Genomic DNA, 4913 nt, shown 5'->3' with positions numbered 1-4913 from the left:
CCATTTCAAGGAGCTTCACAATCTTTCTGAAGTGTGGTGGCCAGAAGTGGACACAATAGCCCAGCTGAGACCTAACCAGAGATTTTAAACGCTCATCATAACTTCCCTGCTTTTGTATTCAATACCTCTATTTTTGAAATGTACGATTATATGTGTTTTACTAACAAATCTCTCAATATGTCCTGTCACCTTTAAAGATCGATGCCCCCACAAGTCTGTCTGTTCCTGCACACTGTTTACAACTGTTACCCATATTGCCTTCCTATCCTTTCTGTCAAAATGTCTCACCTCACAGTTGTCTCACATTTCCATCTGCGACTTGTCAGCCCATTCTAATAAGTATCTATGTCCTGTCACAGGTGGTTCTGAATATCCTCACTGTTTGTCACTGCTCCAAGTTTGGTATCAGAGACAGATTTTGAAATTCTACTCTGTATTCCAAGATCCAAGTCATTTATGCACAGCAAAATAAAACAATGGCCCTCGTACTGACCCTGGGGGAAAACTCACTGTCTGACATCTTCCAGTCTGAAAAACTGTCATTTACTATGATACACTGTTTTCTATACATTATCCATCTTTTATCCAATTGGACACTGACCAGCCCATTCCATGAGACTCAATGTTGGTAATTAACCTTTTATGTGGTATTTTATCAAACACATTCTACAAACCAATATAGACAACATCCATCACATTCCCTTCAGCAACCTTCTCTGTTACATCATCAAAAAATTCAATTATATTTCACAAACATGACTTTCCTTTTGTAAATCTATGCTGGCTATCCTGAATTAACTCAAACCTCTCCAGATGTCTGTTGTTTTATCACCTGATTATTATTCTAAAACCTTTCCCACCACTGATTTAGGACGAACTGACCTGTAGTTGTGAGGCCTGTGTATTGTCCATTGATATATCTGCTGTGTGACGGAGGCCATCTTGGTCGGGTGAGGTGAATAATACTGTTTGTTCCCTTAGCAGGGAGAAGTAGGATGAGAGATCCCGTGGCTTTGTCAGAATAGTGGGATTCCTGATGGTGTAGGTGGTTCTGCGGGGCCCCAAGTCAACGGGGAGAGGGACAAGAACTGAAAGATCTCTCACTCCATTAATGGTGTGTGAGCATGCCCAGCACATCATGTTGGTGAGTGTCCACTATCCTGGCAGCAGCCACCATACCTTCATTCTGAAGCAGTCAGACATTCCCATTACCATCAGGAATCTGTAGAGAAAAATATGCGGCTCCTCGGAGACAATGATTACTCCAGTCTTTACATTACAATCGCACCAGGAATCCGGAAGCCACATCAGGAGGAGGAGGAGGAGGAATGGAGGATATTTCCTGGATGCCTTCGACCCGGACAGGCTGTAGGAGAGTGTCTACTAAGATACCGGTTCCCATAAGACAACTTCCCTTTCCCACCATGGATTCCCCATTCTCCAACATTACACCCATCTGAGACGACCCATCGCAGTGTCCCCTTGGTCAGCATCCTACAATAAAAACACCAACAAAAACCTTTTCATAACATATTTATCCAACAACACATCCAATTATACAAACTAAACTGAACTATTCACCCTTGTGTATTCCCTTAGTGCCTGTCTTGTGGGTTCCCTCGACTTGCCTATTGCTCCTACACAGTGTTTCTCCAGAAACAGCAGCATGGCTGGTGGAAGGCTGCTGACTTTGATTGGAGGAGACTGCAGATGGACTTGCAGGACGTCCTCGAACAGCTGTGGGCCTTGCGGGCTCGGATTCAGACTGTACCACCTCGATATGTGCAGTCGCAGCCTTGGCTGGGTGATGGGTAACAGCAAGAAGACTGGTGGAGTGACAGTGAAGGGAGAGCAAATACTGTCATCCTGAGAGAGGACAGCAGGTTCATACTCCACGGAGACACTCTCACTCCCATAGGGCGACACCTCAGTAATCCTAGTAATCTACTGGATCACAGATTGCTGGACTGCTGTGAGAGCCTGCAACCCCTTTGAACACTGAGATCCACAGCCATGATGGCAGCAGTCTGATCCTGCATGGCAGCAAACATGGATCTCATGTCCTCAATCTGAGATTCCACTGCAGCACTGAGACGTTGGGTGTCTGCCGTCTGTGCTGCAGTGGAAGCTGAGACAATGATCACCAGACGCTGTATCATGACTGGGTCCGCTAGTGCTGTCATGGAGTTAGTGACCACTTCCACAGGGGAAAGAATGGGCTTCAAGCTCCTGTGCCATGTTGGAGCCGGTCTCCTCCATGTTCCTTGACAGTGATAACAGACTGTCTGACAGGCCTGTCAATGGACAAAGTATCTCAGTGCACATGTCCATCAGCATTCTCCTGTATGCTGTTCCAGCAATGTTCACATCTGAGTCCTGTGTATTATAACTCGTTTGTGACCTCACCCTCTGGTGAGCTGACACATGAACTATCCTTTTCCCCTGGCGTAGCTGCAGCTCACTCGTGCTCGGTGACTCACCACGTGCAGATTCCGACTCTTTGCCAGCCTCTAAGATGCACGCAGTGTAAGTATTTGATCTGGTGACTGTGAGTATCAGACCAAGTGATGGGTTTCACCATCAGTGCAGTGCTGCTGCCCTCTCTCACTGTCTCCTGGATCTGCTGTGACTAGGATGATGGCAGTTTTATGTTATCATTGTTTATTTTATTTATTTATTTAGAGATACAGCACTGAAACAGGCCCTTCGGCCCACCGAGTCTGTGCCGACCAACAAACACCCATTTATACTAACCCTACAGTAATCCCATATTCCCTACCACCTACCTACACTAGGAGCAATTTGTAATGGCCAATTTACCTATCACTTGCAAGGCTTTGGCTGTGGGAGGAAACCGGAGCACCTGGTGAAAACCCACGCGGTCACAGGGAGAACTTGCAAACTCCGCATGGACAGTACCCAGAATCGAAACCGGGTCCCTTGAGCTGTGAGGCTGCGGTGCTAACCACTGCTCCGCTGTGCCGCCCAGAAAAGTATTGGAAAGTATAAACTCAGAAGGGGGGTGTTGGGTGAGAGATTGGGGGTGGGATGGAAAGCAGGAGTTTCATGGTCCCCCCATCTGCTGCCTGTACATCATCCCAGGCATCAGGATGAGTGTGAGATGGGAATTAAGAAGGGACATAAGGCTTGAACGTAAAATCATCCTGAATACTCTCGGTGATGCCGGATGCTACGGGCTCTGTCACAGCCGGTCCCATGATATGGAGAACCATTTCCTCCCTCAGGCTCAGGGGATGAAGGTCTGCCTGGTCCCCGCCGGTTCACTGCTGCTCCCTGTGATTGTCGGCCACCATGTTCTGTAAGAGAGAGGGCAGAATGTCAGTGATTGTGTTGCACTGTGTTTGGGTGATGTTCTTGGCACAGTTGAGTAGCTGCAGGAACGTGGAGGCAGTGAGGGGTGGGTGTGAAGCTGGTATAAGTGGAATGTGTGTGAAGGTGAGATGGAGTATGTGAATGTTAGGTATGAGTCCTGAGTGTTAGGGACTGCTGATGGGTGAGTGATGGGTGTGTGGTACATTGAGCAGTGTGAGAGGTTGGTGATGTTGGGGGTAGGAGATGTCATGTGGAGATGAATTCACTGACATTGACCACCCGTGTGAACTCATTAAACTTCTTCTGGCTCTGCTGCCAGTTCCTCGGGGCCAGACTTCTTGCATTGACCTCCCTGGCCGCCTGCTCCCATTCCCTTCGGGGGGAGTTCCTCGTGGTCTCCACCCCACCCCACAGAAACAGGGTCTCTCTTTTCCTGTCATCCTCCATGACTAAGGCCTCCAGCACCACATGCGTGAACCAAAGAGCCCTCTCTCTGTCCCAGTATTCCATTTACCTTGTCTCCAATTGCAGCATTCACAGTCAGCAGCAGCAGCCTCCTGTGATTCAGTGCAGCTTCCCTTTAAGAGGGACAGAGTGCCTTCAAATGCTGAATGCTGGCTGAAAGACCATCTAGTCTCACACACAGTTAGGTCTCTGTTAAGCGTGTAGACAGACAGCAGCGCGGGTCACCATGGGCGACACGTAGATTTCATGGAAATGATGAGACAGGAGCTTTGTGTGTCACCTGCCTCAACAGAAACGGACACAGGCAGATCATGATCCCTCTGCCCAAAAAGGGACGAAAGCCGGATTTTCTCGTTCTTGCTATTTCCCTTTCCATCTTTCACATTTGCTCCCTCTCTCTCCCTCTCTTCACTTTCTGTCTCTTGCTCATCGAATCAGAGATTGATGCACCACAGAAGGAGGTCTGTTGGCCCATTGTGTCAGTGCCGTCCCTTTGAAAGAGCTATTTAATTAGTTCCAAGCCCCCTCCCCTTTCCCCAGACTCCTGCGTGTTTTCCCATTTTCAAGTATTTGTTAAATTCCCTTTTGAAAGATATTATTGAATCTGCAGATGGCAGATGGAGTTCAATCAGGGCAAATGCTAGGTGATGCATTTTGGAAGATCCAATTCAAGAGTGAACTATACAGTAAACGGAAAAGTCCTGGGGAAAATTGATGTCCAGAGAGATTTGAGTGTTCAGGTCCACTGTTCCCTGAAGGTGGCAACGCAGGTAAATAGAGTGGTCAAGAAGGCATACGGCATACTTTCCTTCATCGGACTGGGCATTGAGTACAAGAGTTGGCAGGTCCTGTTACAGTTGTATAGGACTTTGGTTCGGCCACATTTGGAATACTGCGTACAGTTCTGGTCGCCACATTATCAAAAGGATGTGGATGCTTTGGAGAGGGTGCAGAGGAGGTTCACCAGGATGTTGCCTGGTATGGAGGGCGCTAGCTATGAAGAGAGGTTGAGTAGATTAGGATTATTTTCATTAGAAAGACGGAGGTTGAGGGGGGACCTGATTGAGGTGTATAAAATCATGAGAGGTATAGACAGGGTGGACAGCAAGAGGCTT

The sequence above is a fragment of the Heterodontus francisci genome, unplaced genomic scaffold, assembly GCF_036365525.1.
Source record: "Heterodontus francisci isolate sHetFra1 unplaced genomic scaffold, sHetFra1.hap1 HAP1_SCAFFOLD_279, whole genome shotgun sequence".
NCBI classification, from domain to species: Eukaryota; Metazoa; Chordata; class Chondrichthyes; order Heterodontiformes; family Heterodontidae; genus Heterodontus; species Heterodontus francisci.
This window is presented reverse-complemented; position numbering follows the sequence as displayed.